The sequence below is a fragment of the Crassostrea angulata genome, chromosome 1, assembly GCF_025612915.1.
Source record: "Crassostrea angulata isolate pt1a10 chromosome 1, ASM2561291v2, whole genome shotgun sequence".
In the NCBI taxonomy this organism is placed as follows: domain Eukaryota; kingdom Metazoa; phylum Mollusca; class Bivalvia; order Ostreida; family Ostreidae; genus Magallana; species Magallana angulata.
This window is the reverse complement of record NC_069111.1, coordinates 33,649,301-33,664,204: the sequence shown is the minus strand read 5'-3', so window position 1 is coordinate 33,664,204 and position 14,904 is coordinate 33,649,301. Positions and strand designations below refer to the sequence as shown.

General features: G+C 31.3%; 1 pseudogene; it reads left to right on the top strand.

The window, feature by feature from the left end:
• LOC128190673 (transient receptor potential cation channel subfamily M member-like 2) overlaps window positions 1-9,950 on the top strand; it is a 267,840-nt pseudogene extending 257,890 nt beyond the window's left edge.
• Window positions 9,951-14,904: the final 4,954 nt, after the last annotated feature.

Here is a 14,904-nt window from a genome sequence, read left to right as displayed (position 1 = left end):
CTTGTCTTTATTTTTGGAAATTGCAAAGCTTTCTTAGCTACTTGGGTCAAAGTCAGACATTGTTGTTCCAGATATTGATGTGGCCTTTATGTCTCTTGTAGAATACCAGTAGTTGATATATATTGCTCTTCATGCACTTAAAGGCTACTTAAGTATATTCGAGAAGTTAGTACGGTGGTTTAAAATAGGTGTTAATTATCACATCATTAAGTAGAAAATTGCTTTATGTTATAAAAAAAATAAGATGTTAAATTTTTGACTTGATCAATAATGTCACAATATTTCATACATTTGCATCATTTTAGATGTTTTTCTATGCTATTAGACAACCTCTAAAACTATCTAGTACTGACAGGAGGCTGTAGGTCAACAAATTAACGGTCATATTATCCTAAGCTTTTTAGAAATGATACTGTAGAATCATTAAAAATCGTGGGGGTCAATTTTCGTGGAATGCTTAAATTCTGCATGTTCATGAGGATGTAATTTCGTGTATTTTCATACTTATAAAACGAAATACGACTTTATAACTCGAATTTATTTATTCGTGGAGAATGTTAACTTGTTGATGAGAGGTACCCACGAATTCCACAAAAATTGAGCCGCAAAGAAATCTACTGATTCCACAGTATACATTAGGTATTTTCCTGTATTTTTCTATAGAGTTAGCTCTCCCTCCAAAGGAGATCAATACAGCCTGAAAATGAGCCCTTTTAAATGAAATTATAGAGTCTAAAAATGGCCACAACTATCCAGTTCTCCTAAATACTCACCTTGTTTGCCAAAGATCAAATTTCGTTCAAACTATTGCAAACCTCCGAATTTCACATAGTTTCTTAGTACAGTTGAAATCTCTAAAATCTTAAACCAAAAAGATAAAAGAGGGTGAATAATAACCACAGAGACAATATTGCACTCTGCCATATTTTTTCTATAAAGTTTCATAAGTAATTTTTAAATAATTTAAAGCATTATTTAATTTTTGCACAAACACTTATTTTGTTGATGCATAGATATAGTTTTATTTTATTTGTTTTGAGGTATTTTTGTGACTCAATTCTAAAAGCAGCCTGTTTTGTCACCAAAGAACAATATATTAACAAAAACAAGACTTCAAGACATACATGTTATAACTCATGCATCTCAGTTCAAATAGATTTGTATTACACACCAAGTATCTCGTGCATTAAAAAATTGCCATCTTATATGCATACAATTGTTTGGAAAATATCAGCTAGTTCTTCCATGTTTTAATTTGATTTTACTGTCTCGTTGACATCCCTATTACTGATAATCATTTTTAGCTCAACTGAGCTGAGTTTTTTGATCACTGTCTGACTTCTTTTCCAGGACTGCTGGGCCTGTTTCAATTTAACTTAGCAAAAAGCATTCTTGGGTGAAGGGAATTCAAGTTTAATAAAATGAAGTGAGATGCACTGTTTCAATGGGAAATAAACATGAATGATTAAAATTTGTTAGTATTATTCAAAAATCTTCTCAAAAACTGTTTGGCTAAATAAATGCATGAAACTTGGATTGAAGCATCATTAGGTTAAATTTTGTTCAAATCATGCTCCACAGAGAGTAAGGTGGGCCTTAAAGGGGGGGGTGTAAATTTTCACATAGATATTTAAAAGAAAAATCTTTTCAAAAACCAAATGGCTAGAAAGGCTATCAAGTTTAGATTCAAGTTTGTTTAAATCACGATTCCCAGGGAATGGTGGGGCCACAGTGTTTTGGGGGGGGGGGGGGGGTGGTAAGGCAAATTTTAACTTACTACAATGTAGGAATGAATAATTAAAAATCTTTTGAAATCTGTTCTATAAAAGCCATTTGCTTAAAAAAGCTGTAACTTTTTGAAACCATCCTCAGATTGTGTAGATTCAAGTTTTATAAAAAAAATAATTATAATCTTTGGGGCGGAAAAGGATAAAAAAAATTGTAACTTGTGTGGAAGCATCTTTAGGTTATGTCAATTCAAGTTTGACCAAATCATGATCCTTGGGGATAGATTTCATTATGCTAGTGTTGCTCAGGTGAGCAATGTGACCCTTAAGTCTGCTGCTTCTTCTGGGCTGTTTGCTGTCTAAAACACATTTTCTACCACTCCAAATTTTATTACATTTAAATGCAAATTCATTTTAAAAGTTGATATATTTATATTTGCATCATCATAAATTTCCATAGTATGTGTTGGTGTTCTCAAAGTTAATCTCATACTGTTTAACACCTCTTGGTGCTATGAGATGTCCAGCAACACATATTTTTAGATCATGACGTACAATGAAGACCATTTGTCGTTTGTAAACAATTTCTGTTCAAGGTGGTAATATATATATTGTCAAATTTTAGTACATAAAATATTGTTTTTAAAAACTTGTACTCAATTCGACATCGAAATATTATTTGGTTTTAGGTTTATTTTGTAGCCTAAGAAGTTTTATGCTTTTTACCTTGCATAAAACTGAAGGTTTTGATGTGCTTCAGAACCTTATTATTTGCAGTTTTGAATTTTTAAAATTTACAGGTAATGATTTTTAGATTATAAGATTTTTTGTAAAATTTCAAATGAATGGAATTTTACTGCTTATCGGTTGTAAGTATAAATTAAGCTATGCCAAATCTTCATGATTTTCATTTACCCTGGCTTATAGAATTGAAATTTTTTTTGAGACCAAATGATGCAAAGAAATGTTAAAATTTATATAAAATGCCTGATGTTCTGTGTTTATAAGAGAAAAATGTTCGAAGAATGTTTAAGTGAACACTATATATACATGTTTTATATATGATTTACAAGCAAAATAATTTTCTTTTTATGCTCATATACATAAAATTTTGGTAATTAAAAAAAAAAGTCCCATTTTGAATTTTCGTATTTGTAGATTCCTTTTCCGGAATATGATCCAGTTATATATGAGGCACCTGAGGTTAAAGAACATCTATATTGGGCCGATACTATAGACCTTATCTTCATGTATGTTTGGTGTATCCATATTTTCATTGAATTTTAAAGCTAAGAATTTCAGATTATTTTATAATTCATAAGCTTTTATTGGTCTTGATGAAATCACATTACAAGAAAATTAATATACTTCAGTGGTACATTGAATAATGTTTGGATGAAGTATTTCTCAAAACTTATCTTTATTAATGTTTTGGAAAAGAAGCAAAACCACTTTATTGCTATTTAAAAAGTAAATGTTTTCTATCAACAATTACATGTGAAACAAAATACAAATACTTCCTTAATTATTATCTTAGTTTTATCAGCTCAACATCATATAGTTGAAACTTCCAGATCTATACAATAATATACTCATACATGTACATGTACCAACAATAATAAATTTCATTCTCACAAATTTTTCTCTTTCACAACAGGAAGCCTGAAGAGAGAATTGGAAAGATAAAGTTCAATGAATATGACGACTTTAATAAAGTTAACAGAAAAAGTTACGTCGGTACATACCAGGTACAAGATGGACTCCCATTAAACCCTACAGGTCGAACAGGTTTAATTGGTCGTGGTCTCCTTGGACGATATGGGCCGAATCACTGTGGGGATCCCATTGTGACCAGGTCAGACTGCTAAGTATCCCGAAATTTAATTAAGGATTTGAGATTTTTTTGTGTTTTTGGTCAAAATCTTTCTATATGCCATAACACAAAGCTACTTGTGGCATTGTGAAAGATTTTTAACGCCACTTAAATAACAGATTGCAGGTGATGCAACGATTGAATATTTAATTCATCATCTTTAAGATTAAAATGATTGTTTCACACATATTTTTAAAGTTATTTGAATATATTTTTCATTGTAAAATATGTGTTATAAAAATAATTTTGGCAGAATATGTTTATGCCTCTATTCAAGCCATGCTCTGGGCCTAAATCAACTGTTTTCTTATATATGCATGTACATTTGCTTAAATGACATTGATATGTATGTGGACAGAATATTTATTGTATCATGGTGCATTAGTCCAGCAAGAAGTCCTTCCAACTTTATATGTGTACTGTTTATCAACAGATGGAAAAGGGATGATATAGGAAATGTCGTCATGAAACAGGGGAAAAAGGTGTTGGAGTTTGTTGCCATTTTCAGGAAAGACAATAAATTATGGTCAATTCCAGGGGTAAGTTATTCACAATTACAAATCATCACATTAATGTTCTTAACAAAAGAATTACTTCAACAGTCTTGAATGATCTATACTGAAAAAAAGTTTATGGACCTGATTATGATAAAAATTTGATATGTCTACTGCTAGATATTGGATCATGAATCTGATTAGTTTTAAAAAAACTTATCATTTCGCAATATGAAAGATGGTATATTGTTTGTCTTTTAGGCCTATTGTAGATACTGTGGAATCATTAGAATTTGTGGTGGCTCAATTTTTGTGGTATTCGTGGGTACCCCTCCCCCACGAATTTAAATCCTCAAGGAAAACAATTTTAGAAAAAGTATACCTTTGTTACTGAAACAGTAACCAACGCATCCACGAAATTACATCCCCACGAATGATATAAAAAGTGACAATCCTTGAATATTGGCCCCCATGAATTTAAATGATTCCACAGTATACAATGACATTTGGTTGGCCTTTATGGTGTTGTAGGGAATGTGTGAACCTGGGCAGAAAGTTTCCCAGTGCCTGCAGGCTGAGTTTACAGAGGAAGCGTTGGGGTCCTTGGTCGAAGACAGCAACATGGAGGAAAAAATTAAAAGTGACCTCAAAATCATGATGGAGGAAGGAGAGGAGGTACATTGTATAGGTTCAATACAACAATCATGGTCAAAATACAAACATCTCTTGTCTTTTAAAAATTTGGAATATGACGAAAAATCTAAACAATACAACTCCATATGCAGATTTATTTTAAACTATATATCAATTATATTTAAGACAGTTTTATATAATACAATTTTAAGGTAAGTGTTGATAAATTGATGACAGATTTAAGATTTTTTTTTTCAATCTAGATATATAAAGGGATTTGTGATGACCCTCGCAATACTGACAATTCTTGGCTGGAAACTCTTGTGTTCAACTATCATGATGACACGGGAAAAGTCCTTCATCCATTTTTATTAAAGGTAGGTCAATCTCTTTTTAAAGCGCTAAGCATTGCTCAGCGCTTTATTGTCGTTAGACTTCTACTTCCGGTGCATCGAATAACCGCCCTCTATGAGCAGAATTATACATCATTTAAACTAGTTAAAGAACCAGTTTCAGAGGTTTATGCACATAACTGCACGGGATATTGTGAATCTAATGTACGGACTATTTTGAATTTAATGTAGGGGGCTTACATACTTCATTGCAGGGGCTACCGCGCAGTGATGAGGAAATTTAGTGCGTATACAGAAGCTGAAATGTTATAAACATATTGTTATATACACACAGAAGCTGGGTTAGCGCTTCTCAGTACTATCAGTACTTTGATTTATTTCTTTTACCTGATCATTATTTAGCTTTGCAAGTTGTAGGCATCGGCTGCTGAGACGTCATAAAATTGCTGCTTTTGCATCCGCTATGAAATTTAAACACCACATTTTACATTCTAGTGTTGGATGAAAATATTACGAAAGACGAAAAGGGCCACATAAAAAAATATTTTTATCTCGTAATTACGAGAAATGATCTCGTTATTACGAGTTTATTATCTCGTAATTATGCTCTAATTGGGAAATCACTTTTTTTTTTTTTATAAATCATTGTTAGAAAGCAAAGACCCGTCTCGCACACGCGTATAATTGAATGCAAGACTGGTCGTGGATTTCCGATGATGATTTATTTATTTTTCATTTTCCAATGTCTTTGCCCGTGATAACACTACGTATCGATTTTGTACTATATAACCCATAATACAAATGACGCCAAATTGAGGCGCCAGCGGGGTTTGCTTATTTATATTTAAATATTTAATCGTGCGATGGCTTAAAAATATATTAATATAAGTAATAAGGAATCATTCTTTGAATATTATGAGGTGATAATTTCGGTCAGGGCATGATCAAATCTATCATAAAGCCCTTCGGGCTTTATTGGATTTGATCACGCCCCGACCGAAATTATCACCTCATAATACTCAAAGAATGATTCCTTATTCCTTATATATAGTAATCTGAGTAAAATTATACAACTTAAGTTTGCATGAGCAATACATGTTTGATTTAATAAATTAAAAACAAAATACACTGGACACTCGTTGTTGATAAGAGGGGTTGAAGGCTGAGACATACCGAATCGATGCAGAGCAGTATTGTTCAAATCTAACAGTAATCTGTGAAGTAATTTCAAATATTTCAAATTATAAGTTTGAAAGTTCACCTCACGGGAGGCGATTCTACACTTTTTAAATTAGTCGGAAGGAACACAAGAGAAGCGGCTATGTCTCAATTATAGTGCTACTGCCGACGTAAAAAATACATTCTCGCATATTCTATTACAATTTAAGAAATTTTAAAAATTTTTAACGAGTTAAAAAGCTATAACTAACAGATTAGAAGAGTTTGAGAAATATTTTGACAGCGTAAAAATCTACTCTGATATGTTTTAATCTCTTTTGTTAAACTTGTAAGAAATCTAGAATTGTACAAAATTATTAATTAATTCTACTTCAAACAATTAAAGACGATGAAAGGAAGTATAGGAGAAAAAAATTAAAGCCAAAAAAAATTGACGTTCGTGACGTCGTGATGTTTTCGATGAGCTACGTCAAAGTCGTGTTAACATCTCTTTCTAAAATTGTCATAAAATGCTTAAAACACACAAGATCTTGGATATCTTTGTATATTTGTATTCAGTGAGAGCTGACCAATCAGAATTTACAAAAAAGTGAGTTTGTGAAAATTTGACCTTAAGGGCCCTTTTCTCATGACGGCAGTCAATATGTTTACAGTAGTTTGCTTTTGTGGTAAAATTATGAGTACGCTTACATTGATTACATGTATAAAGTAACTTTAGAAAATTTGAAATAGAAACCATTAATTTCAAATATTTCAAATTATAAGTTTGAAAGTTCACCTCACGGGAGGCGATTCTACACTTTTTAAATTAGTCGGAAGGAACACAAGAGAAGCGGCTATGTCTCAATTATAGTGCTACTGCCGACGTAAAAAATACATTCTCGCATATTCTATTACAATTTAAGAAATTTTGAAATTTTTTAACGAGTTAAAAAGCTATAACTAACAGATTAGAAGAGTTTGAGAAATATTTTGACAGCGTAAAAATCTACTCTGATATATCGCATTTAATTTCATAGAAAAATCTTATTCTTAGTGACATTATCATGTAAAGTGCCTTTAATGAAACAACATAAAAGTATATATACCTGTACGAATGAAAACCTTGTTTATTATTTGAGCGCAACACATTTTGTTTTCTTGTGCAATTCAACAACCCAAATCCACTTGTTCTGTGTACTTTTTGAGCTAACGTACATAAAAATCAGTCATAACATGCCTGAAAACTCACCACGTTTTCATGGATTTGTGGCATATTATATGATTATATTCATCTCAAATCAATTACGTCGTGATTCAAAATTCCCTAGATTAAACAGGTTTGTAAACGCAATCATTATACTACATTACGTTTGATCTTAAGTCGATAAAATTGCCGTTTTATAAATCAATTCATGTTTATCGATAAATATAAACACTACATTTACAATTAATAACATGCATGGCCGTACAATTCACCTTCATAGATGATGGTTTCTCATTTTTTCTTTTTTATACAAGGAACTAATTTCGTTGATACTGAAGTCAATGTTTATGTGTATTTGTTACAATGTACAGCAATAAAAAAATCCGATACTCGCGATTTTTCTTAAAACTTTGGAATACCGTATGCAACTTTATGCACTCTATAAACGTCTATCTTGTGACATTCATCGTTTAACATCGATAATAAGAAAATTAAATATAGTCAACATGTAAAAATGTTACTTCTCACTGAGTATAATCTACGTTTATCGGCACTGTACTACCAATAAGTGTAAACGAATGGACATATTCAATGCAGAAGTCTTATTGAAATTTACTTTCAATCTTGCATTTTGAAAAAAAAGTGAACAATGCTTATATTTATAATTAATTGTTTCAATTATGGTTTATAAAAAATCACATCATAAAAAATTCAACGGTATGCGTGAACTTACAAAGCGATTGAATGGAAGTGTAGATTCAGGACGTTGGTGGCTACTGTATTTTGTTGGTCTGTCGTATTTGATATATTTAATTAGGTGTGTATGAGTATATTTAAACAATAAACACAAACAAAAAAGTAGCGATTAATACCGAAAAAATAACGTAACTGTAATGTGGCTACTTATATAGCCCGCATGTTTCACCGAAGAAAGCATTTTATTGTTTATATGTACACCTTTCTTTTTAAAATAAACTAATGAATTGAATTTATCGTAAAAAGTAAGTAAAGGTCATTAAATTATTGTTAATGTACACCAGGACGATAGATGAAAGCTGTAGCCAGAGCGTCTTATATGGTAATTTGGGTTTGGCATCATCGTGATTATATAGTTCGTGCACTCCGTGATTTTTCTTAGGTTGCTTAAGATTTCGACCGATCAGTAACCTGCATGGTTAGAACTGGGCCGAGTTGATTTCAGTCCTGTCTGTTTCTATAGAGCTTTGAATTACAATCAATTTTCGTAAGAAATAAAGGGAATCATACTTAGTGGATGTAAATTTTAATCTATAAATATGAGATGCCATTTTTGTTCAAATCTTTTCTCTCAAATCAACTGTCCACATTTATTTTTCAGTGAGACAGTCAAAGCCGATTTTTTCCATCGGTAATTTTATAAGAATCAAGTTTTGAAAACGTATCAAAGAGAAGAGAAATCATGACAATAATTTAACACCATAAAATCCGATGTAATTGATTTTAAACTTGCTTAAGAACTATGAAGATACTTAAAAAAAATTAATATCAGTAAAAATGCGAAAAAATTTCCGTGCAAAAGGTTAATTAAAAAGGATAAATATTTCTTTGCTTGAAAATAAATTCGTGTGTACAATATGCAATTTGACAATGCCCCGAAATTATGGAAACATAGGAATCAAATTTGACCATCTTTATGTTTGTTACATGTTTGCTTATTCAATTTGCTTCTCGGCAGCTTAAGTAACTTTGATGTATATAAAGGTTGGGGAAAAGTTTGATATTTGTTTTCCTTAGATATCCTTTATCTATCTATCTTATGTTGGGTGGGGGGGGGGGGTAGTGAACGTGGAGTCATCAGCAGTGTGCAGAACTTTAAGTGCACGTGGAGTCATCAGAAGTGTGCAGAACTTTAACTTTTTCTGGATATTCAAAATGTTTTAATCTCTTTTGTTAAACTTGTAAGAAATCTAGAATTGTACAAAATTATTAATTAGTTCTACTTCAAACAATTAAAGACGATGAAAGGAAGTATAGGAGAAAAAAATTAAAGCCAAAAAAAATTGACGTTCGTGACGTCGTGATGTTTTCGATGAGCTACGTCAAAGTCGTGTTAACATCTCTTTCTAAAATTGTCATAAAATGCTTAAAACACACAAGATCTTGGATATCTTTGTATATTTGTATTCAGTAAGAGCTGACCAATCAGAATTTACAAAAAAGTGAGTTTGTGAAAATTTGACCTTAAGGGCCCTTTTCTCATGACGGCAGTCAATATGTTTACAGTAGTTTGCTTTTGTGGTAAAATTATGAGTACGCTTACATTGATTACATGTATAAAGTAACTTTAGAAAATTTGAAATAGAAACCATTATGTGTTAAGTTTTGAGTCCTCTTCTCTGTTGTTTCAAGGCAGGAGAAACAGAGGAAGCAGCAAGCTGGCTGGAGGTGTCTTCCAGTCTTATACTCCACTTATCTCATCTGTATTATGTCCAACTTGTGGCTGAGAAACTAAATGCTTTTTTCTGAAAGGCAAATCATGGGATTCTACAGATGAACTTAAAAATGTTAATCATGGGACAAAAAGAACATATTCATACCTGACAACTTACATATTTGATCACATTTTGATTTTTGCTGGGCAATGCTGGCCTTATTAAACATATAGTGTTTGTAATTGAAATATACTTCACATACAATGATATAATTGAAAAGCTTATTGATGAATTACTGTATATCAGGTTCACTGTGATAGATTCAAGTGCCTTTTTTGGTTCAATTCTGATTTTATAAAGGACTATGTGCGGTTAGGTCGAATATCTGCCCCCAAATTTAACCAATTTTTAAATAGTATCGTATAAAAACCAAAACTTCAAAAATCATTGTACAGTGGACGCCTATCACTTTAATCTTCATTTTAGTTGTCATTGCTTATTCGCTGTTATCTATGATGTCATCCAAATGACCTAATTCTCGCAAATGTGCAAACAAACAAAAATATTCTCATTTTTGCTTTATATTTTGCATTCGGAAATATAGAGTGCAGGTCTGCTCAAGTACAATTTTAACATGTTTTTCTTCAGATAATTATACACGTTATACTAAAAAATGGTACTTGACCAGGTATGCGCTCGATGTTTCCCAGTGGAAAAACCATCGGAAAACACCCACATTTTGCTACAAAACATTGATTTATCAAAATAAGGCAATCTTCATGACGTCAATTCTACATTATGACGTCACTTTGGTGATAAACTTTAACACCCTTATTTTCATTACGATTTTAACTATCTTCCATCTTATTTTTAAAGCTTGTAATAAAACTTTAATTTTGGGTGCAAAACATGCATAATACCGCACATAGTCCTTTGGATACATTTTCTGCTAGCTTGACATGGAATAATTGGCTCTGCCGCAAGAACAGTTTGTTACGCAATTTCAAAATGCATATAAAATTATGGACTTTTTACTTATTAGGTTAAAAAAAAAACATCTAATATTTGTAGTTTCATACTTAGTGTATGAGTTGATATTGTTATATGAATATTTAATGCGACCTTAAAATATTAAAGCTGCTTGGTCCGATTTTATTTCTAATTTTGTGTACCCTTTCAAACGATGGTTATGGTTGTACATGTATTATGACTTTGGCATCGCTATAAATGAAGGTCATAATGTTCAGGCAAATTAAAAATAACCTGTGTACATTTTTTTCGTTCATATTTCTGAAGTTTGCTTTGTTTACAATTGATGCATAACATGCAAAGTGAATAAACCCAATCATTCGGGGCGGAAACCAAACGGTTCCGTTTCTAAACATTCCCATGATGCATTTTGGTTTGTTCATTTGCCCAAAGAGAAATTATTTTTATTTACTTTGAATATTTCTAACTTTAAAAGGAGACCGATTCTGCTGGTGTAAATAAAAGAAAGTCCATAACTTTCTAAGATTATTGCTTTGTATAGAAAATTATTTGATACTATAATAACCAAAAAATCGGACCAAGCAGCTTTAATTTGAATTATCAAATCGATTGTTGCTGTTATTTCAGTCTTGTGTGTTTAACATGGGTTCAGTGTAAGGAAATATTTAAAGCCAAGGAGGTTATTGTCTACTCGTTTGCTTTTTCTAGTTTCACTTCTCCAATATACATGTAGGAAGTGTACAAAGGTATTTCAAATTATGTACTCAAATTATTATTTGCAGGCATAATAAATTGTTATTTGACTTACGCTACATGCATGTGATTCGAATGCTGTGATGGAATTTATTTTACATATACTTAGTTATTATTTTACTTACGTATTTTATATGCTTTCCCGTCCCATTGAGAAAATAAACTTTTTACATATGTTTTTATGTTCTTATGTCCCTCTACTTTAAATTTTCCATAGCATAAAAAACGAACCTTTGACCTGTTGAAAAAATGTAGTGTAGATTTTATGTTAACAAGTAAGATAGTGTATCAAAATAAAGGTAGCTTGGTTGTTTTATGTCTGAATATATCCCTCTAGTTGAGAAGGTTTTAGTATGGGTTTTATAGGTACAAGTAAAATATTAAAATTATAGGTAACATGATTGTTTTATATGTAAAAATATATATAAGACTTACGTGTACATAACCATAATTATAACATGGTATTAAACAATTCAACTGTTCAGAACCAGATGCAATTTCCATATTTCAAGTGAGTTTATTAACAGAAACTCAATAAAAATGAAAAATGTCCATTGTTTTGAATTAATTTATAATGCAGTAATTCTAGACGGATGTTTATGGAATCTTAAAGACTGGATCAGTGTAAAAGATGTGATAAAATTTATTTGTGAAAGTTAAAATGAAAGCTGAAGGATTTATTAAGTTCATATTGTAATGTATTTTTTAAAATATGATCACTACAAAGAAAAAAAACATGGTGTTGAGATATTCCCTGTTTTTATTTTTTTTTTACATTGTTACTATTTACTTTATTAAATTGAATCATTTAGTTTTATAATTTTTACTTCATTATAATCACGTTGCAGTATTTTATAAAAATTCCATTTAGGTTATGAGTTATATTGTTTTAGTTTTCAAAAATTTATTGAATTTGCGGGATTCTTTTCGAAAATTGTGAATATTTCTCTTAAAAACAAAATTTAGTTATTTTTTTTAGCCAGTTTTAAACAATCTGTATCTTATTGCTGACTTTCTAATGAAATAAGAGTATTTTATTTTGTAACATATACACGTACATGTTTTCTTGTGTATGTTAAAAGTTTGGGGCTTTTTCTGTATGCATATGTATGTGTAAATGAATGCTAACAATTCCTTGTTGATAATAAATCAATTTACAAATACAAAGAATATTTTTGATACACCAAACTTCACTTTTTAGCTCACCACGATTAAGTCGAAGTAGCTTATGCCATACCCCTGGCGTCGGGACCTTGGTTTTTGTTGCAGGGCCTGTATTTTAAGTTATTACTGGCCCTTACTTCACCAAACTCGCATGGATCATACATCTTATGATACTGATGCACTTGACAGAATTGAATGCTAAATCTGAGCCATAAGTTTTGGATGCTGGATGAGGTTAAGATTTTTAGAGCCTGTGCCCTTTGAACGACAAATCTTAGTTTGTTTTGGTTCAGTCTTTATGAAGATGCTTCCTGTGATTCTGATGCTCTACACAGATGTGGATGGCTGAATCAGAGCCATGGGTTTCGCATTCCGGAAAAGGTCTAGTTTTTTTGGGACAGGTCGCATGTTTATTAGATAATAGTACTATTTCAAACTTGCGTGGTTGATTCCACTATAATATTAATGAAGTAGCAGAGGGCCAGATACAGAACATGATCTCCATTAATAAAGGATGTTAAAAAACTCTTACCATCCTCAAACTTACTTGATAGATGTGTTTGTTGTGATGACTTTAATGATACATTTTATTACATATATTGTATGATTTGATACGCTATTGTATTTTGTTTTCCATTGGACTGAAATGTCACATTTTCATTGGTTTAAACATAGCACGTGATTGCCTCATATATCTCTATATTTGTTCTGTGAGAAATAATATTAGGCAATATGGCCGTCATTGGTCGACGCTTTGCTTACTCATTTCGACATTTCATAGTATCTAATACATAAACCGCATGCCGTAAGTTCTTAAAGTATTTGGAGTAGTTGCCCTTTGAAATTCTTTAAAATTGGAGTAGTTGCCCTTAGAATATTGACGTCACATTGTTTTGTCTGGAGCAGAACAAAATGGCAGCGTCGAAATTTGCTCAAATCTCTGCAGAGGAAAAGGAGGAAACATTTAAAATTGAATAGCAACAAAACATTGTAAGTAAACATGGGTAAACAAGGATTTTTAAAGAATATTTGAAAGGTAAGATTGAAAATTTTGAAGAGTTTAAATGAGTTAAATTGGACGAGATGTTAGGCATCTTGTACATGGCTTTACGTAGATCATCGCTATTTGTGAATAAATATGTCTCTTGATAGTCCTCGGGAAAACAAAACACTTATTAGGTTAGTTACTGACTCACTACGGAAATATATTGGGTTGATCAATCTCATAGACGGCTCGGCTTCGCCTCGCCATCTATGAGATTGATCAACCTAATATATTTCCGTAGTGAGTCAGTAACTAACCTAATAAGTAATAATATGATACAATGTTACATGTTTATTGTATCAAAATTTTGTACATTATGATATGATCAATCATATGGTATTGTTCTATATAATATTGTAAATTATTATACGATATTGTATAAAATTACATTGTATTATATAATAAAGTATTGTATCACATGATATTGAAATATATAATATTGTATCATATGATACAATATTGTATACTATTACATATAATGTATCGTGTGATAAAATATGTTGTTATACTTTCATGTTAAATACTGAAATCTGATTGGTTAAGACGCAGTTAATAATATTTACTATTACCCTCAGCGTTAGCAACGCACTTGGCAACGGGTAACATTAAAAAATGTTACATGCGCGAAAATTATGCGCGTACGGTTCGCTGTAGAATTCACGTTATTCCTATATAAAAGCTGTAAAATTTTCTTAAAATTTTTAAAAAAGACATTCAGTATAACAAAATAAATAGTGCCTGTTTGGGAGGATAACAGTTGAAATTGACACCCCTCGAAAACCATTGTCAACCTCCGCTTCGCGTCGGTTGACAATGGTTTTCTCGGGGTGTCAATTTCAACTGTTACCCTCCCAAACAGGCACTATTTATATAGTATAAGATGATATTGTATTATAAAAATATACTTGTATCACATGAAATTGTATCATATGCTACGATATTGAATCATACGACATGAAACAATGTTGTCAAATTGTGCTCTATTATATACAATATCATATTATGTAAATTATATGATACAATATGATACGAAACAATATTGTATCATACAATATCATAATTTATCACGCGATATCATACAATACTATAAAATATA